This window comes from Chiloscyllium plagiosum, unplaced genomic scaffold (assembly GCF_037043375.1).
Source record: "Chiloscyllium plagiosum isolate Xiang-an unplaced genomic scaffold, Cpla_swu_hap1 HiC_scaffold_35, whole genome shotgun sequence".
Lineage (NCBI taxonomy): Eukaryota > Metazoa > Chordata > Chondrichthyes > Orectolobiformes > Hemiscylliidae > Chiloscyllium > Chiloscyllium plagiosum.
In genome coordinates, this window is record NW_028270173.1 from 65,103,779 (window position 1) to 65,126,270 (window position 22,492).

General features: G+C 40.1%; 1 long non-coding RNA gene across 1 annotated transcript in view; it reads right to left on the reverse strand.

Moving 5' to 3' along the window:
* Positions 1-4,609: 4,609 nt before the first annotated feature.
* The window catches only part of LOC148141068 (uncharacterized), a 59,967-nt gene continuing 42,084 nt past the window's right edge, over positions 4,610-22,492 (reverse strand). The window contains exon 2 of the long non-coding RNA XR_015752974.1: positions 4,610-4,882. This is a non-coding gene — a long non-coding RNA (uncharacterized LOC148141068). The remainder of the gene's footprint in view (positions 4,883-22,492) is intronic.

Here is a 22,492-nt window from a genome sequence, read left to right on the forward strand (position 1 = left end):
AGAAACTTTTTCCCCGGGTACAACAGAGTGTTACAAGAGGACATGAATTTAAGGTGAAGGGTGGAAGGTATAGGGGAGATGTCAGGGGTGGGTTCTTTACCCAGAGAGTGGTAGGGGCATGGAATGCGCTGCCTGTGGGAGTGGTAGAGTCAGAATCTTTGGTGACCTTTAAGCGGCAATTGGATAGGTACATGGATGAGTGCTTAAGCTAGGACAAATGTTCGGCACAACATCGTGGGCCGAAGGGCCTGTTCTGTGCTGTATTGTTCTATGTTCTATGTTCTAATGGTTAATTAATAAATGACAAACAATTGTGATCAAGGGGGCATTATCATTTTCCTTCTTTCCATGGGCGGAGTGTAACAGACATGCCTCTGTATTGAATATCTGACGCATTGGATGGTGGAAATGAATATAGTCTCTACCAGTTTGTGTGTCACAAAACTAGATAGGAAGGCAGTTCTGAGAAAGGATTACTCGACACGAAGCATTAATTCTGTTTTCTCTCCACAAATATTTCCTGCCATGCTGAGCTTTTCCAGCAGTTTTTGGATCTGTTTCTGTAGATGAGAAGACCACAGATAGGTCTGTGCAGATAGGACTACACAGAGAGTGTACAAAGATTAAAGTGAATGGGCACAAAGTTGATATGTGCATTAACATGCGGAGATGGAGATTAGGCAGAATCACAGAGCAAGCAGAAGAGCTGAATATTAATTAAATGGGAATTGTTGCAGAAGAAAGGAGATTTGCAGCTTATTACACAGCAATCAGGTTGCAGTCGACCTTCACTTTGTGGTTTCTTATTTGCCACTTCGACAGTCATATGAATGATACGTTCAATGGGGCATTGTTTCTTCTCAATAGATGCGAACCACCTCCACTCAATCGGTACACAAATTGGAAGTGAATGTGAGATTCGGAACAGATAGTGATTGGCATGGGGAAATTATGGGTGTGGGAAACGACACCGAATACTGCTGACAACTCAGCTTTTTTTGCACTCTGAATTGAGGGTAACTTCAGGATCAAACTCAATTCTTTACGTGAGTCTAAGATATCACACCCCGTCATCATTTCTCCTTGGACTACTAAACAAGTGCCATTTATAAATACATCTCGGCCATCCGGTCGCATGGCTGTGCACATGGCGACCTTGATCTCGCAGACCCTCCATCCCATAGATTTTGCATTCGTTGTTCATGTACCCCGTGGATGATGGTACGATGGTGATGAGCAAGTTACCTTCGGTTTTGTATGCGTAATTCATGCTGGTATCCTTGATTCCCACAGAATCCTTATTAGAGTCGGATGCATGTTGGGGATTAGGCTACTCATGACTTTAATTAATCTTAAAGCAGATTTGCCCTATGAACAGATTGATGCTAAATGGATTATGCCTTTGTTATTTAGCAAGTACAAGATACGTTTTAGCAACTGGCTATGCTCGACTATGCATCTACTGCACTTCCACTGTCTCATAGTTTCAATCTGAATCCTCGCCTCCAGCATAAAATCCCGATACACGACGATGGCTCCCAATTTGGATGCGGTATGCAGGCAGAACTTCAAGTTGACGTAGTTTCCTCACACGCCACTGTCCACTTGAACTCAAATCTTTCATAAAAATTTGGAATGTGGAAATCAACATGGTCAAGTACTACTTCAAAGCCCCAGGGACCCAGGTTCGATTCCAGCCTTGGTTGTCTGTCTGTGCAGAGTTTACATGTCCTCCGGCGTGGGTTTCCTCTGGGTGATACGGTTTTGTCCCAGAATACAAAGATGTGCGGGTTAGGTGAATTGGCAATGCTAATTGCCCACAGTGTGCAGGGATAAACACTGAATAATAAGGGAAGGGAATGTGTCTGGGGGTTCGGTATAGACTTGCTGGGCTGAAGGGCCTGTTTGCACACTTTAGGAATTCTATGATGAAAAATATGATAATGCTTGATCATCCAATTTGGTACCGTGCTTCAGCTTTTTACCCTTTGGTCATTTTGCTCGAACAACTTTTCTTAGTTCCTTCTTGAAAATATTCAACTAATTGGCCTCAATTGCTTTCTGTGGCAGATGATCCCACAGACTCACTAGTCTCTGGTTGGCAAAATTTCTCATCATCTCAGTCCTGTATCATCATCTTGTATCCTGGGACTGTGACTCCTGCTTCTGTTGATCCTGGTTATCAGGAACAACATTTCTGCCTTTAACCTTTCTAGCCGTGTTCTATGCAATAACTTCCATTCTTGCAAACTCTAGTGAATATAATGTTATTTGAACCAACTTTTCTTCATATAGATCTTTCGTTGAATTCAGTTTGTAACCAACACATTCTTCCTCAGGTAATGAGATGAAACTACATGCACTGGTTCATCGTTGTCAATTCTATTAGTTACAGCCTCAAAAATATCCAAAATGATTGTTTCACTTTTGTAATCCGTTAGCACTGTCCATTCTTGTTACAATGGACTCCATGCATTCCACTGCTACTGATTCCAGGCTAATTGGTGTAGCATTATCTGTGTTATCTCTTCCTCTTTTTTAAAAAAAAATAATGCGTTTGCAATCCATGGGATGCTTCTCAGAGTCCAAAGACTGTTTAATTAAGGTCACCAATGCGTCCATTATTCTCAGCATACTTCCTTCAATCCCATCAATGTCTGCAACACATTTCTCGACTATTAGAGATTGATCTCAATTCCCTGTCTCATTAGTCATGTACTTCTAGTATTTTTGAGAAATTAAATGTGTCCTCATTTGTGAAACAGAATTAACGTAATTGATATGTTGTCTTTCTTACCCGTTGTAAAATCCTGCTGCCGCCATCACTTAACTTCATAAACTATTCTTATTTCCTATTGTATTTACTGTCAATAACTGAAATCTAACAAGTTTGGTCTTCATAAGTAAGCTCATTTGGACTTTACATGGTACAATTCCTGCAAGTGCTATACGTAAATGTCCATGGGGATTGGTTTCTTGGACGGTCTGAAATTCGTATTGGAGTGAATGATCAGTTCTCCCCTGAGAACCGTCTCCAAGTAGCTGATCAGACTACCTCTTCCCCGAGTGATCTAACTACCAGAAACAAAAACAGAAATTGCTGGAAAACCGGGTATGGCAGCATCTGTGGAGATAAGTGATCCTTCCATAGAACTTCCTTCCTCAGGAGTCCTGAAGCAGGGTAGCTGGATGCGAGACTTTATTCTGGATTTCTCTCCACAGATACTACCAAACCTGCTCAGCTTTCCAGAAATTTCTGTCTTTGTTTCTGATTTACAGCAACCCCAGTTCTTTCGGTTTTTCTCAACTACTAGGCAGGCTCTGCAACGCCCACCTGTGTTTTCAGTCATCCAACTTTGTTTGACACCATTTGAAGGATCTCCCTGATTGGTCATTTGATGAATGGTGATCATCAAGAGACTGTTAAGTCCCAATGGTCAGTTAATTCTTCAGGTTTTGCAACGATGGTTCTTTTCAGTATTCTTATCTCCTCTTCAAAAGGTTCGGTGGATAGGTCGTTTATCTTCCTTTCTTCGGAAGGCAACCAAACAACCCAAACATACATTCTCTGGCCTCCAAGAAATCAGTCCCACATTGCATCATAATTATATTTTTTGTAATATTTTCAAAGGTTGACCTTTCAGACACATGAGGTTCCAACATTTCAAGTTCCCCTTTTAGATGCCTGTGAAATTGTGCATGGCTTTTATTAATGTCATTCTCCTTTTGTCTTCTTTCAGATCCCTGCTACTTCACTAATTACCTTATTTAATTTGAACGTGAGCCCCGACCCCGTCAATTTGGTCAGTCCAGTCCACTTCCTGTAGATTAATTTGCACTGCACTTGCTTGCAGAATCGCCTTACTTTGTTTAGAAGTTCATTTTACAAAGAGATTGTCCGAGGTGAGGTGTGAAACTGGACTCACTGTGCATAAAAGTAACTCCGCACGCAAGGTAACTTCAGCTAACCTGCAACTTAAATCTCCCTCGACGCAATGTAATTTAACTTTTCAAAGACATCGCTTCCTCTCTATGTTGTACATGCATCAGGACAGTTATTGAACTGTTCAGGTACTCAAGGAAATTCCCTCCACAAAACCCAATCAAAAGTCTGTGGTACTAATGCAATCGTTATGTCACCAATCAGTATGGACTAAACAATATCTACAGAATCCCTCCAAGTCTTAGAAACAGGTCCTTTAGCCCAACAAGTCTAAATTGACCCTCTGAAGAGCAAGCCACCCAGACTCATTTCCCTATATTTACCCATGACGAATGCACCTAAGCTAAACATCCCTGAGCAGGATGGGCAATTTAGCACAGCCAATTCACCTCACCTACACATCTCTGTGACTGTGGGAGGAAACTCACGCAGACACGGGGAGAATGTGTAAACTCCACACAGATAGTCAGCAATGCAAACGACTTAGTCACAATGCCAGCATGAGTGAAGTACCTGCAAACTTTGGAAACTTAAAATTCAGCTCCTTTATGAGAATGCCCACCGAGTTACAATTTTCAGTCTCGAATCATTCCAAAGTCATCTCAAATCTTCATCCAGGCATGGTACAATAATGTTAGGTGGGACAATGACACAGAGACATAATCGTGAACAATACAATCGAATTTTATTTCTGCTCATTGTGCAGGCAGAGACCGAGGAAGAATCAAGCAAATGTTGCTATGCACGAATGGAAATTTTATTCAGTGATGTTTGAAGAGATCGCATTGGAGGAAATAGATTATGGTAGAGCTCGGGGTTTGAGCCGGCAGCATGGCATTCCATCACAGCATGTCATTTCCTTGACTGGGTCTTCATCATCATTACATGTTTTGTGCCGACACTCACCGTATTCCTCCCAACAAATATCTGCAGCAGAAGCTGAAGAGAAAATGTTTGCAGTCTGTCAGTCATTAAGGACAGCATGATTTCCTGAAAACAATTCACTTCATTGAAACTTTTCATTCTGCATTATTCAAGTAAATTCAGAAGATATATCAATGTAATTGGGAGTGAGATTTGTAACCCGACTAATTGACATTGTTGGATTCTTGGGAAATGGTCTCTGATTTTTAGAAATGTTTCCATCGAAAGTGTACCAAGTTAAATGGTAACTGGCTGTTTAACCTCTTCCATTTTTACAATGCTAGTTGACATTGACTGATCAAGCCACTGAGTGAACAATGGAGGAGGCAATAGCACCGACGTTCTTTTGTTCAAAGGAAATGGACACAATGTGCTGTCTCCGTCTGCACAATGCTATGGACCAAGCTATATAACTTCCAGCATGCACATATGCAACGGAGTAAAAGCAATAGACAATTCTAAATAGATCGCCAGCAACGTTTGTAATACACTCATGATTATTAAGAAAAAGTCAAACGATTGTGCAATAACTCCAAATGGTAACGTTGCAAATAGGTCAGACTGTAATTTCAAACATCTAAACACACGCTGTTTGGATGTGGTCAATACCTCCTTACCTCTTCCGAACAGCCCAACGATCTGGAAGTATTCTGAATGATGAATTATTTCCACAGTGGAATGAATGAGACAGCAGTTTGTTTAAGGATAAACTATACTTGATTTTCACTATTCCTGAATCAAAGATGTAACAAAACGTGCCTCCATTCGGTGAAACGTGAACACATTGCATTGGCCTAGGCCTTTCGGTTATCAATTCAGTGCCGAAGAGTCATAGAAGGATATAGCATGGAATGAAATAGCATGTTCATTCCAACTCGTCCAAACCAACGTAAACTACAAACGCAATCATCCCATTTGCTTTTGTTTGGCTCATATCCCTTTATACGTTTCCTATTCACTTACTTAACCAAATATCTTTTAAATTTTGTAACTGTACCTGCCTCCCCCACTTCCACTGGCAGTTCAACCCATATATGTACCACTCTAGATATGAAAAATATGTGCGTTTCAGGTCCCTTTTAAGCCTTTCCACTCACATCTTCAACCAATGTTGTCTAGTTTTGGGCTCCCCTACTATAACGTGCTATTCATGTTACGCATACCTCTAATAATTTTAAAACTTTTGATAAGGTCACCCCTCAATCTCCTGGGTTGCAGGGGAAACAATGTCTCAGCCTAACCAACCGGTGGCGCTATCACGAGTGCACCATCACCCAACACAAAAAGAGTTTGCTTGCACTTTTCCCTGAATTCACATGCCACCCTGACTGTGAACTAGTATCACAAATCTTTCTCTGTTGCTTGTTTAATATCTGCCTCTTCATTCTGAATAAGGATAAAAGAATAGATCATGATCGAGATAATGTACAGTGGATTGGTAGTTTATCTTGTCATGATGCCACTCTTGAGCCATTCAAGATGAGAAGCAAATGCTGGAATTGCCAAAATTCTCACATCCCATGGAAGATTGTTGATAATTATGCTGACCAATCAAATTATGAGACCTAACGGAAAAGGCATAATGCAAAAACAAAAGAACAATTGCTGTTTTAACCATCAGAGAGATTGACAGATGTATACCTCTGCGTCCCCTATTCATGCTTTCATGTTGAGCTGTGATGAACTGAGTCATCACAAAGAAAAAAAGCGCGAAGAGTATTCCTCTGCTCATCTTCCAGCGAGCTGGTCAGCATCAGGATCAGAGACCAGTGTGGAAAAATTTTGAATCCTGCCACGGAGAGAATGATGTATTTATACTGACACAAACAAAGCCCTCAGCACAATCTCACTTTTCCATGACCCGCATGGGTGATTCATTTGGCTGGGTAACTCATCTGGCAAGTGTCTAACCTGTAGGTCACACGATGAACACATCGACATAAATCCAGTTTTCACACATGAGCTCAATATTCATGACGTATCAGAACTTCAAAAAAAGTCAAATCATGTCATATTTTGGACTATTTATTCCTTTTGGAAGAATGGTATTGCAGACCATCAGTCGTGCTCATTGTTCCAACCTACTGAGTTATTTCATCCTACTGAGTTATTTCATCATACTGCAGGAGATCTGATGAAGACTCCTCTTCCTCTTACTAAGTAGTTTAAATAATTTAGGATTGGATTATAATATTGTTAGAAGAATGTGGGCGAGAAATGGAGGAGTGAGAATTCCAGCTTTCAGAAGAATGCAGCTGATTATCACACATTGTATTTCATCTACTTGGCAAACGTTTAATTCGATGACCTTATTAAATATTTAAGAAATTTCCAGGTGCGATTTTGTTTTCTCTGGAAAATGTCCAAGATTCAATCCAGAAGCAACTTTATTTTTGTGTTTACAAAAACAAACTGAGTCAGCTCATACCACATATGGGGCACGTGGAGATTTGCTGCCTGTCTCTTGGTTTGAAATAGACAATCCTCTCATTTGTGTCACAATGGTGCATTTTCCCGATCTCCAGACTTTAGTACATGCTATTCCCCGCCCCCATCCCGATGCCTTTACAGTTGAATTAGTGATCTGGCAGTATAGAGTCATACAGTACGGAAACAGGCCTTTCATTCTAACCCATCCGTGCTAACCAAGTTTCCCAAACTAAAGTAGTCCTGTTTGCCCAAATATGACTCACAGCCTTCTAAACCATTCCTATTAATTTGTCTGTGAAAACGCCTTGCAACTGTTGTATCTATCTGCACCTATCACTTTCTCTGTCAGTTCATTGTCAATAAGAACCACCCTCTGTGTAAAATCATTGCCCTCACTTCTCTTAAATCGTTCTCCTCTCATTTTAAAATTATGTTCCTCAGTTTGGAACTTCCCCCCCGTAAGGGGAAAAACATTTGCTATTCACCTTATCTATGCCCCTAATGATTTTATAAACCTCCATATATCTCATCCCTCAATTTCCTACGCTCCAGTTAAATTGTCCCAGCTTATTCAGCATTTCTTTATTTCACAAATCCACCAGCCTGGGTAACAATCTGGCACATTCTTTTCTACCCGTACGAGCCATACTATTCAGTTGAAAAAGCTTGTCACGTTTAAATGCTTGAAACAAACTGCTAGGGAAGTGAGCAACCGTTCTGTAAGAATCTTCCAACGTTTGTAACAAATAAATGGGCACAAATCTCTCACCACAAAGAAAGATAAATTTCATGTTAACTTCAAGTTAACCTCTAAGTCATCTCGGGGTTTTCTATTAAACCATTTGCCCAATATATACTTAGCGAATATTTCTTCTGGTTACTACTGCTCTAACGTTGACGGATAACACTTTAACCAAACAATAGAATTTCACAGTACAACTGATTAAGACGAACTCAATCTTATGAATGCCAGAACTGCAGCATGACTGTGACCTTCATCTATAAGTGAACGACTACAGAGCATTTTTCTGGCTGACTGATGAAGCCAAGCATTGCATATAACTTCTGAGCCACCTTATCCATTTCCGTTGTCATGTTCAGGTGACTGAGGACGTATATGTCCATATCCTTCTGTATGTTGATGTTACTAAAAGTTATATCACTTACTCTATATTATCCTCCGACATGAGATCTTTCAAACTGCATCATCCCACGTTTCTCGAGACTAAATTCAAGTTACGATTTATCCTTTGAATTCTCTGGCTGATCTATATCCTGTTGTACTCTTTGGCAATCCTCTTCACTATGCAAGATCCACCAAACTTTGTATTTTTCATAAACTCACTAATCAAGCTACCTAGATTCTTCTCCAAACTTTTTTTTTATCTATTACTGATATGGACCAGGCCAAACTCCCTCAAAACATTTCAAGAAAGTATCTCAGACTCTAACTTTGTAAATTGTTTTAAGCAGATATAAGGCGGATATTCTCGAAGGGATGCAGCTGGTCAAACCACTTAGTTTTAAACAAAACCAAATTTATCTGCAAGATCACCAAATGAAACACAAGCAAAAGAGAAGAGAATGTCATATAACTTAACCTGTCTGAAAACCCAACAGATCTATTTAACTTAATGATGCTGCATCTAGTACTTGCAACAACCCCATAAACACCCCTGTCTCAGAAGTTAAAGTCAAACACAGGGTCTTACACGAGAGAAGTCAGAGAGAGAATGTCAGCATGGACCTGCTTCTCTTGAGTGAAGCAGCTACACAACACTGCTGCTTACTAACCATATCAAACCCGAAAAAGCTGAGCTGGGAGAACTGACCATTCCCATTGCAGAGTGCAAGTGTTATTTTTAAACTTCAAAGCCTTTTGTCTAAGGCAGTATCTGTTAGCTATAATCCAACTGACCATAAAACCTTCCCAAGTCCATTATTTACAGAGCCTGTGTCTTTTAGTACCTCCTGGGGAAAAAAAAACAAGGAGACCACAACCTTATTACAGGAGCAGCATTGCACAATTACAAGCAATTAGAACAGACGGTGGCTCAGTCTTTCCGACTACTGTTTCACAGCATAGGGACCTAGATTCGAACCCAACCTCGGGCGACCATCTGGGCAGAGTTTGCACATTCTCCCTGTGTCTGCATGGGTTTCCTCCAGCTGCGCCGTTTCTTTCCACAAATGAAAGATATGCGGGTCAGGTGAATTGGCCAAGATAAATTGCCCATTGTGTTTAGGGATGTGAAGGCAAGGTGTGTTAGTCAGGATAAATGCAGAGTACTCGGGTGGGGGAATGGGTCTGGGTGGGTTGCTCTTCAGCGGATTGGTGCCGGATTGTTGGTTCGAAGGGCCTGTTTCCACACTATGAAATTCTATGAAGCATGCGTCTGATCACTGTGTAAAACCGCTGGTCACAAATCCTCAGACTGAGAAACGCCTCCACCACAATTCTCTGTCTTCTAAGACGAAGCTAGACTTACCAGCATACCACTAATTCCATGTGATTTCACCTTTTGTATCAGCCTATCATGAGAGACTGTGTCAAAGGCCTTAACTAAAGTCCATATGGACAACATGAACCGCTGTGCCAGCATCCATCATCTTTGCCATTTCCTCAAAAGGCTCAATCCAATTTGTGAGTCATGAATTTCCCTGCACAAAGCCATGCTGCCTATTAATAATAAGTCCATATTTTTGGTTAAAAAGAGGAGACTTTATCCTATATTTAAGAAGTTTCTCCAGTAATTTCCCTACCATTGATGTAAGGCTCGTTTTCCTTTAATTTTCTGGAATTTCCCCGTTGATCTTATCAAAAAGCGGGGTGGAACCCTGGCTATTCTCAAGGACTTTGCGATGTCTTCTGGAACTAAAGAGAACACAAAAGATTCGTGCAGCATTCCTGATATTTTCTCAGCATTTTGGGATAGATGCCATAATGTTCTGGGGACATTCCTAAGTTAATGATATACAGAATGGAACATTGAATATAGAATATTACAGCGCAGTGCAGGCCCTTCACCCCTCGATGTTGCGCTGACCTGTGAAACCAATGTAAAGCCCATCTAACCTGCACTATTCCATTTTCATCCATATGCCTCTCCAATGACCATTTAAATGCCCTTAAAGTTGGCCAGTTGCAGGAAATGCGTTCCACACCACTACTACTCTCTGAGTAAAGAAACTACCTCTGACATCTGTCCTGTATCTATCAACCCTTAATTTAAAGCTATATCCCCTCGTGCTAGCCATCAGCATCCAAGGAAAAAGGCTCTCACTGTCCATCCTATCTAACCCTCTGATAATCTTATTTGTCTCAATTAAGTCGCCTCTCAACCTTCTTCTCACCAACAGAAGTCCCACAGCCTTTCCTCATAAAACCTTCCCTCTATACCAGGCAAAATTCTGAACCCTTTCCAAAGTTTCCACATCCTTCCTATAATGCGGTGACCAGAACTGTACACATCAGAGTTTTGACCAGCTGCAGAATGACCTTATGATTCTGGAACTCAATCGCACTACCAATAAAAGCTAACACAACATATGCCTTCTTTTCAAACCAATCAACATCCGTGGCAACTTCCAGTGATCTATGTACATGGACACCGAGATCATTCTACTCATCTACACTACCACGAATCTTACCATTAGCTCTGCATTCCTGTTGCTCCTTCTAAAGTGTATCACCTCACACTTTTCCGCATTAAACATCCTTTGGGACCTCGCAGCCCAGCTCTGCAGCTTATCTATGTCCCTCTGTAACCTGCAACATCCTTCTGCCCTATCCAGAGTTCTATCAATCTTGGTGTCATCTGCAAATTTACGAACCCACCCTTCTACGCCCTCATCCAGTTCGTTTATAAAAAGTGACAAGAAGTAGTTGACACAAAACAGATCCTTGCTGTACACCACTGGTATCTGAACTCCAGGATGAAAATTTCCCATCAATCATCAACCTCTGTCTTCCTTCAGCTCGCCAATTTCTGATCCAAATCGCTAAATCACCCTCAATCCCATGCCTCCCTATATTGTGCAACAGCCTACCGTGGGGAACCTTATCAAACGGCTTACTGAAATCCATTTTCACCACATCAACCATTTTACTCTCATCTGCATGTTTTGTCACTTTCTCAAATAACTCAATAAGATTTATGGGGCACGACCTACCCTTCACGAAATCATGGTGACTATTTCTAATCAACTAGTTCCTTTCTAGACGATTATGAAACCTATCGCTTATAATCTTTTCCAAAACTTTACCCACCATTGATGTAAGGTTCACTGGTCTAGAATTTCCAGGTCTCTACTTCACTTCTTGAATATGGGAACAACTTTTACTATCCTCCAGCCTTCTGGCACTATTCCTGTAGACAATGATATCATAAAGGTCAAAGGCAAAGGTTCTGCAATCTCCTCCCTAGCTTCCCGGAGAATCTTAAAATCAATCCCATCCGGGCCAGGGGACTTACCTATTCCAGAATTGCTAATACCTCCTCCTTGTGAACCTCAATCCCATCTAGTCTAGTAGTCTGTATCTCAGTATTCTCCTCGACAGCGTTGTCTTTTTATCATATGAATACGTACAAAAAATATTCATTTAGCGCTTCCCCTAACTCCTCTGACTCCACGCACAACTTCCCATTACTATATTTGATTGGCCCTAATCTTACTCTAGTTATTCTTTTATTCCTGATATACCTATAGAAAGCCTTAGGGTTTTCCTTGATCCTATCCTCCAAAGACTTCTCATGTCACCTCCTGGCTCTTCTGAACTCTTTCTTTAGGTCTTTCCTGGCTAATTCAAGCGATGTAACTGAGCCTTCAGATCTCATTCTAACATAGGCTTTCGTCTTCCTCCCGCTAAGAGATTCAACTTTGTAGGTAAACCAGGGCTCCCACTCTCGACAACGTCCTCCCAACAGTACAATGCCATCAAAGTGATTACAAACTTCCTACTCTTGGGCTTTAGCCATATGGCTTCACTGGATGAGGTCTCCAAGGCATCCTCCTTCACGATAGCTGTGATATTTTCCCTTTTCAGCAATGCAACTTCCCCACCTATTTTGCATACCTCTCTGTCTTCCCTGAAACATTCTGAAGCATTAATTTTACATTATTGTCCCTCTCTCTGAACTAATTACAGTCCTAGGTGCCTTTAATGATGTGAGATCTTTAAATCAGTTTGGCATTTCTTCCATAATCCTATGAACTGAATTAATTTGCTTCACACTTGACGTTTGTTACCCTTTACTTAGATATTTATGTATTTCTTAAATCCATTTACAACCTCTAAGTCCATTTCTGTGCAACAGCTCAGTAATTAGCATTCTTAACTTATTTCTAGTTCAGACTTAATTAATTAAAACTACAGAACATGTTTATTACTAAAGTTTCTGCGAAATATTTGTCTGTAACTAAGGTTCGTGGTTTAAAGCTAGATTTAATTTGCTAACATAATGTTGTTCCATTCTTGTACGTTAATCATTCCTAAATTAGGTATAGTACGTTCTGTATCCGATACATAATATACTGAATAACAGTGTATGAGTGAACCATTATCTCCCCTGTCTCTGTGCATTAACAATCTTGCAAGCTTCATCTCACTTACAAATCTCAGTTAAAATTAAAGCGTTAGGCTCGGGTTAACCGTCTCCAAGGACTGAATATTTGCCTCCATTCTATTTGAATTTGATAATTAGGATTTAGTTACTGCCAGCACATCATTCGTGACACGTTGGAAATCTAATTGTACACATCGCTTCTGGACTTCATTTCTGGTTTTCGAATTTATTAAGACTCAATATACAAAGGAAATAGCAACATTTTAAAGAATTAAATGTGTTGTTGGAGGGTGTGTTCCTTTGGACAAAAGGAATTATCTCCTGACCGATCATCTAACTGGCCTATATCTTGCAAAGTTCAAATGCCTGGGCTCTTAGAGAAAAGTAAAAAGAACCTGTCCTAATTCCCAACCTGTCCACTGTTATGAATGCATCTATATCTGATTTATGCTGTGCCGAATCAGTGGCACCCTTTATTTCCCATGACTCTTTTCACAACCTAGCGAGAGTCGAAAACGGCGGCGCTAGAAAAGCACAGCAGATCAGCATATGTGGAGCTGGAGAGTCAGCATTTCGGGCGTAAGATCTTCATCAAGAATTCTTTTCGACTCTGACTTCCCCAGCATCTGCAGTACTCGATTTCTCCGAACAAGCTAGCGAGGTTAACACGTTCAACTCATCTATCAGACTTTCGATGTTAGGTTCAGTTAAATTAATGCGAGAGTCTCCAGTTCATTGAAAGAATATCTGATTTGCCATTAACAGCTTGGATTAACTTACTGCAACCGTTGTTTAATTTTAGTTCATTACTCATTGGAAAAACAATGGAACAACTCTACCCACTTGATTCCAATTTTCTTTCTTGAAATCTATTCGGTTTAATATAGAAGAAAGAAACTAAACTTCAAATGAATCAAATTCACTTTTGGGGAGCAAGTTATAGTGTCGCAAATGACATGAAGATAAGTGGCACATGGAGTGCAATCTTAGTAAATGAGAGCTCATTCATTTTGCGAGTAATAGCAACAGGATAGACTATTATTCAAATGGTGAAAAATTACAGCATGCTGCTGTGCAGGGGATGTGTATGACTCACAAAAAAGTTGATTTGTCGTTAATTAAGAAAGCAAATGAATATTATCCAAAGCAGGGAGGATTTTCTGCAGCTCTACAGCTGGAGAAGACTCACACAGAGAACTGCGTACAGTTTTCGTCTCCTTGCCTGAACAAAAGATTAGATTGGGTTCCCTACAGTGTGGAAACAGGCCCAACAAGTCCACACCGACACTCCGAAGAGCAACCCACCCAGACTCATTCCCATGCATTTACACTTAACATTACGGGCAATTTAGCATGGCCAATTCACCTAACCTGCACATTTTTGGACTGTGGGAGGAAACCCACACAGACACGGGGGAGAATGCACAAACTCCACACAGATAGTTGCCCGAGTCGGGAATTGAACCCAGGTCCCTGGTGCTGCGAGGCAGCAGTGACAACCACTGAGCCACCGTGCCGCCCATAAAGATGTACGGGTACTGGAGGGGGTGCAGAGGCTGAACACCGGGTTGATTCCAGAATTGAGAGGGTTGTCTTATGAGCAGAGATTGTGTAGAATGGCATTTAGAAGAATAAGAGGTGATCTTATAGATATATATATAAAATTAGAAAGGGAATGGAAAAGTTAGAAGCAGGGGGGTTCTTTCCACTCGCAAATGAAACTACAACTAGATTGCATAGCCTCAAAACAAAGGGAACCAGACTTAGCACCAAGTTGAGAGGGAACTGCTTCACCCAAAGAATGATGAATGTGTGGACTTCCATGCCCAGTGAAGCAGTTGAGGCTACCTCATTGAAATTTTTTTAAAGCAAAGCTAGATTTTTGAGCAGTAAACAAAGTAAGGGTAGTGTTGAGTGGGCGAATCAGTGGATCTAAGTCCACAGAAAGATACACAATGATCTTCCTTTTAGATGTCTCATAGGCTTAGAAGGCCTGTTGGTGGATTACTCATTACTGAAGTCTTCTTGAAGGGAAATATTTATATTGCCTTTTCTAATAAGTTTCGAGTCAGACATGTCCGAAGGAGATGAGGCTGGAAGTTGTGCAAAATCACTTATTGGAGGTGTTAATTCTTGACATTTTTTAAGCATATGTCTTGTGCCACTTAGCCGCGAAGTGTTAAGATTAGGGGTATCATAGAGTTATTGGTGAACTTTTTTTTGAGGCTGACATTAAGCAAACAGCTGTTACAAAGCATCTAGCGTTTGTTGGCGATGGGGCAATTTGTTGATGAGCTCCCGTGTTTGAAGAGGGATTAAAGGCCTACAATATGCCCAACAGTCTCACTTCAATTCTGTACGTTGAGGTATTTTCAAAGTTGATGTTTTTAGTGGCTTGTAGTTTTACAGGGTCTGTGACGGAGATACGAGGAGGCATAGACTTAAAGTGAAAGGGGCAAAGTGTCGAGAACATGTCCGAGGAAAGGTTTTTTACACAGAGGGTGGTAGGTGCCTGGAACACGCTGCCAGATAAGACGTTAGAAGCAGATCCCATAACAACGTTTAAAACGCATTTAAGATGGACATATGAACAGATAGGTCAATGAGATGTACAGATGGTGTGCAGACAGATGGCAAAGTTTCGAATAGCATCGTTAGCAGCGCAGCCATGGCGGGGTGAATGGCCTGTTCCTGTGCTATACTGTTTTGTATTCCCTGACCATATTCTAGGATCACTTAAGATGCGAACAAACACAACGCTCTGATGATCAGTACAATATTAAATTTACAGCGTATATCAGTATATGATCACAAATCTATCATTGGTAAACCAGGCAATTTTATAGCTGGCTTCATACGTCAGGATATATAACGAAGTTTAATCTGGCTGAAATTAACTGAGACATTATTATTGACGAATGAGGACCTGCTCAGCGTAAGATCGATGTAACCAGCTAGTACAGATGTCTTTGCCAACAGACGTCTTCATCTAAGCAGCTACGAAGACCATATTTTTTAATAAATAGCTCGCAAAACATCGCCAGTCTAACTATAAAAAATGAAGAAATATGAATACTTTGAAATAAAATAAACAATTTATGCCGTTTGGGGTAACCTTATTTGCCTGCAAAGTCGTTCAGTGAACCTATTATAGGTAGTCTTTAAATGAAAGAAGCTAGCATTTGTTCGGATTTAGTGAACAAGAGGTTTTAAAACAAGCATAAATCTAATAAAATGTTCGCAAAAATTAAATCAGTAAACATTGGAATGTATATCGGCATATTTCAGATTTTTCTTTCTGGCTTTTTCTACATTCTACAATTTCCACAGTTTTACTACGGATATTTTGTGCAGTTATGCAATTGCCCAGGTGAACTCCATAGGCGTACCATTATCTGGTTAAAGGTCACTGGTTGCTTCGAGACCACGTTGTCAAGTGATGGAGACACACAATTTCCTTTCATCAGATTATTTTCATTTGCATATTACGCATGCCCCACTTTGATTTTGTGTCGGCTGCATGATTCATTATGCATATTAATGATCCGATGTTTACTTGTTTGTAAAGGATTTTTAAAAGCATTGAGTTGTGAGATATCTTGCAAATGAAATAATTTTCTAATATTGTAATCAATTTCGCTGAGTCGAAGTGTTTACTGAAATGGGATATTGCCATGTCCAAAGAAAATACAGAGAATACTGCAGAAATTCAGCGGGCCTCGTGGCCTCAGTGAAGGGAGAAATAGATTTACTGCTTCCACTACGTATGACTCTCCTTCAAAACTGTTCTGTCCAGTTCTTAAGAAGAACAAAACCGGACTGAAAACGATAAGTGTGTTTCCCTGTCCTTTCAGACCCACGTGAGTTGTCCAGCATCAGTTCATTGTTTCACGTTTCTAGTACTCCCAATATTTTGACTTGACAAGCCCTTTCAGGTACTTGTTTATGTCAATATGTTCATCACTCATGTTTCTAATATTCAATGTGAATATAATCAAAATGCTTGAACTTCCATCCAGATATGTCTGGATTTAACACTCGGATGTTTCAAAAACCAGTCTCCAAAGCAAGTTCTTCTCTCAATTATACGAACCAGGTATGATCTCACCATTACTGTATGCAGGTTTGTCGACATTTACTGATTTTTAAAATTCATGTCACTTGTACTAAATGCCAACACTGTCCTAATGATTTTCTCTAATTGCCTTCTGGTTTTCATGCTCGGGGCTACTAAACTTATTTTCTCCAAAAATGTTGTAGAAATAACAACCTTCACTGAAATAATGACTTGCATTCGTAATTTTGCTACTGAATTGCATCAGATCATAGCTTCCCAAACTCTATTTCGTCTGATATTTCTATTTAAACTCGCAACGCATATTTTTGAAGTTTGTGTTATCAATAGCTTTTGAATAGTTTTCATTTACATATTACAATGGCGAAAAAAGCGTAACTTTTTAGAGAAAGAATAGGGATAACAATTAGGTAGCAGGGCCTATGTGATCATAACTCCAAAATGTCTACTCTAAAATAAAATGCTAAGGTCAATTATTACAGAGGTGATATGTAAGCTGCACTTGTTGGAAGTTAGGATTTGCAACGTAGGCAGAAGAAAAGAAATGGTATATCTCGGGGAAGACGTCAACTTAGAAATCTTTTTAGCAGTTCAAGTTATATCAAACATGATCACGGATGAGAATGTTCTCAAGCAAAAAGCTGAAAAAGGGATGGGTCTTGGCTTGGAGATAAGCATAGTAAGTCTGGAGAAACATGAAAATGTGGTGCTTGGGATTTGCAATTTCAAATGGAACGTCCACCATCAAAACAGTCGCATTTAATCGCAGCAATTGCGTGTATGTTGGGTTGGGCTCGACAGAGAAAGGTTTCGTTCCAGATGTTCGAATAGAATTATGTTGGTCTCTAAAACATTTTGAACGCAGTGCCCTTAATCACTCGTCTTTGGACACAGACCGAATACCTGAAAATACAGCTTGACCAGTATTCATGACAGAATGAATCAATTGACTAATGATGTTATCAACAATTTGTTCTAGATTACATTGCTATTATAAACAAACACTCAGTGATTCAGGAGTATAACATGTTAAGAGTGTACTTTCGTTAACAGTAATACAGCCAAGCATGTCCTCTAGAGTTAATACTTCGCTCGTTATGAAAAGAATCGAAGAAATAAATAGAGGATTGGAAATCATGTTGAAGAATTTCAAATGGCTATCTTACACAAAATAGGTTCATGTTTCAACTTTAAAAATTAGATCTCAACTAACTTTCATGATATTCTCTCTTACCATTGATGCAGTTTCGTTCCTAATCGTGAAGTCTCATTGGGCACTACACCCCATTCAATTTTCCTTACAAATCTCATGGACGATTGAGTCTGGGTTAGTTCATTCGTGCGCTATAATTCAGAAAAACTGCATAATAATAGATATGAAACTCCTAGCAAACGCAGACAAGTCAATTTAACATGAAGATAAACAAGATTTTTTAAAATAATGCTATTCCCTGTTCAAGAAATCTCATCGAGGTTTGGTGAAATAACACGGTTGAGGACAAAAATGCGTACCATGTCTGGATATGGATTTCACCTTTGCATTTAATGAAACCAAGCACACCGAAATTTACTTAGGTTCATTCAAACTCAAAAGTAACAGAGCTTTTGTCAACTTAAATGATAAAATTACAAAGTACACACAATGTAAGCTGAAGGAAACGGCTGCTTTATCGTGCTGGTTTGTAGTGTGTAGTGCAGATCTTCAAAAACGTGAGATGATGAGTCTCTGTAAGTCTGTAATATCTGAACAGATTTATCGGAATACATGATGTAAATGGTCAAATGTCTATGCATATATACTTCATTGCAGATGTAATAATAACTCTGACCCTGCAAATTTTTGTTTCTTTCAATTTTTCGGTACATCTCTGTTTTTCCTTTATTCCTCTCTACCGCCGTCACCCCACCCCACCATATACTCCAGTTGATTTTACAATTTCAATCCCTTTCAATAACTCACAGTGTTATTCTCTACATATGTCCTTTATCTGAAGTCACTCTTTCAATCTCCCTTAAAGTATGCCTGTCTGCACTCTCTTTCATCCCCACTCTCTCTTTCATCTTTATTCTCCCATTAAGTATGTGTTGCTAGCTCTCTCTCTCTCTCTCTCTCTCTCTCTGTCAAAAGCCTTAACATTGAAATGTGTCAATTAAAATGGAAACAGTGAATTTAACCTTTGTGGTATTTACTGGATACATACAGCTGTACATTAAATCATGGCTCCATTCGATCGACTACTGTAAAATGCATAATAGTCAAATGGCTAGGCCAAAACCTTTGTCATTGCTTTAACTTTCCAATCTATTCTTTTCACACTCTGAACAATTGTGATAACATCAGCATTTGTTTTCATTTATTCTCAGATTCTATTTCGATATTTTCCCAAGCCAAATTATTGCTCCTCGATTGTGGACAAAAGTTGAAACATTTCTATGTCAAACGCAGAGATTTCGTTCTATACTGTCTTTCTGGACAGAATCAGGACGAACGCGGTGAAACTGCACTTCCTCTAATACAACAGGTAAATTCATCAGTGACGAATGTATGGGCTAGACCTAGCAATCAAAGTCACTGAACAAACAGGTTAAATAAATCGTTTTAAGTCCAATACTTTGTGGAGTCAGACTTTACTACGACCATCACTTTTATTTTCTTGGTATAAACTGATAATTATCCCTGAAGGGAGGGTCCTTGGATCCGAAATGTTAACTCGGTTTTTTTCCCCTCAGGTGCTCCCAGACCCTTTGAGCTTTTCCAGCAATTTCCATTTGTGCTTCTAATTTCCAACGTTGACAGTTCTTTGTCTTTTTTTGCTGACAATAAGTTAGTCACTAAATTGAGTAAAGTTGGTCATTATCATTAATGATCTCAAATGATTTCACACACTTGAATAAACTGAAACAATCACACAATACCAGGTTATAGTCCAACAGGTTTATTTCGTAGCACCAGCTTTCGAAGCGCTGCTTCTTCATCAGTGGTTGTCATCAGGTCACCCATCTGATGAAGGAGCAGCGTTCCGAAAGCTGGTCCTTCCAAATAAACCTGCTGGACTTTAAACTGGTGTTGTGTGTTTTTTAACTTTGCACACCCCAGTCCAATGGCACCTCCAAATCTTGAACAAACGTTTACGTTTGTTTTGTAGTAATGGCAGTTATTGTTTAAAATCCTGCCAAATGATGATCTCTTTCCAGTAGGTGTCAGATTTCCGTCTCCTGCAAACACAAAAAGGAAAAACGTACTCAACTCTCCAAGGTTTCTCTTTGTACTGAAAATTAGATGGGGAAGTTGGATGCAGAATCGAATGGCTCAAGGGTGCAACTCTGAACACTTGAACTACAGCTGAGGAAATACTATTCTATTATGAAGTAACTTCACAGAGAAAAAAGTCGAACGAATTTTGAGTTCGCGTGCTCCATTGTCTTAAAACATGACAGACGGAAGAACTTAAACAATGGTGAAGAACACACAGAAAAACTAATATTTATTTGCTGCATTAATCAGGATTCACGTGCCAGGAATCAAACTCTGAATGACAATATTAATTAATATGGGATGATAAAGGTAGCTCCCTGCTCGGACAATTACGAACATGAAGAAGCAGCAATAAATGAGATAACCCCCAATGTTAGTTGTCTCATGGATTTAAGACTTAGAAGATTTCAGGATGGTCAGGAAGGATGTCACTTCGATTACAGCAAGGAACCATTACCTTTCTCTGCATGGGCTAATGAATAAACTCTTTCAGTTCCCAGTGTGATTTCAGTTTTTTCAACAACAAAGAATTACTACTGAAACCCTTCCACTTGCATCCTGTGGGATAGCAATGAACACGATCTGTCATAGAACAACTGGGATTGTAATACCTGATCAAAGACCTCGAACTCTGCCATGAGTAATCTACCGCCTGTCTCTGCAAAGTCCTGTCCACCATATGATTGTGAAAATTAAAATCTGAAACATCTTCTCCAAGTCTTCCACCATTATGACTTGGTGGTCTGTCACACTGGCTTCACTGTCGCTGGTTAAACTGCGTCTTGAAATGTCTCTTGGCTATATTGTCCAGTCCATGAACTGCAAGTGGTTCAAGGTCATGAGTTTCTGCAGTTTAGTTCAGCAAGGGCACTCAATGCCAACCAAGTCAATGACACCCCACATTGCGTTATGAAAGAATGATAACAGATTAATACAACTGTTCTCACGGAATTACCCCTGAAATCCAAAGTGCTCGAGTGATGCTCGCAATCCCTGCATACGTCATTTCCCATCCCATGGCAAAGCCACGGGACAAAGTCTGTCAGAGGCATTGAGTCGAGAAAGACTCGTTTGGAATGTAAAACTTCTGTCAAATGTATGCAATCATAGATTCCCAGAGTCACACAGCACGGAAACAGACCCTTTGGTCAAATTAGTCCATGCCAAATGTATTCCCAAGCTAAGCTAGTCCCACCTAGCTGCTGCTGGCCCATAACCCTCCTAACATTCACTCTTCATGTACTTATTCATTTCAACTTTTAAATGTGTAATTGCACACGCATCTAACACTTCCTCAGGAAGTTCATTCCAAATGCGTTCATTCCTGTGTGTAATAAATTTGCCCCTATCTCTTTTTATAATCTCTGTTCTCGCTTCTGAAAAATGTGACCCCTTAGTTTTAAAATCCCTCGCCCAGGGAGAAGACACCGACTACAAACTGTCTCTCTACCCCTCATCATTTTTAAAACTTCATAAGGAAGCCTCTCAACCTCCTACGCTACAATGAGAATACTCCCAAACTCTCTTTCTAATACAAACCTTCCATACCCAGCAAAAATCCTCGTGAATCACTTCAGAACACTCTCCAGCTTAATAATAACCCTCCCAAAATTGAGTGGCCAGAACTGGTCACAGCATTCCAGTACTGGCCTCGGCAATGTCCTATATATCGTCAACACGACTTCCAACTCCTGCACTCGAAGGACTGAGTGCTAAACGCCTTTTTAAAACTATCCTGTTTATATGGGATGCAAAGTCAAATAATTATACACTTGAATTCTTAGATCCCTCTGTTGTACAACACTACCCAAGGCCCTACCAATAATTGCATCAGCCCTGCTTTTTTTTTGCTGCAGGGGCCGCACGGCGGCTCAGTGGTTAGCACTGCTGCCTCACAGCGCCAGAGACCTGGGTTCGATTCCAGCCTCTGGTGACTGTCTGTGTAGAGTTTGCACATTCTCCCCGTGTCTGTGTGGGTTTCCTCCCACAGTCCAAAAATGTGCAGGTTAGGTGGATCGGCCATGCTAAATTGTCCATGGTGTTAGGCGCATTCATCAGAGGGAAAAGATTCTGGGTAGGTTATTCTTCGGAGGATCGGTGTGGACTTGTTGGGCCCAAGAGCCTGTTTCCACACTGTTAGGAATCTAACCTAATTTAAATTGCAATACCTCGCTTTTATCCAAATTGAACACAAATCAGCCATTGAGCTTAATATATCACCACTGACATCTTTATTTACCGAATAACAAGTACGAAGTATATAACTTTGTTGCTAACTGGTAAAATACTGTATTTCG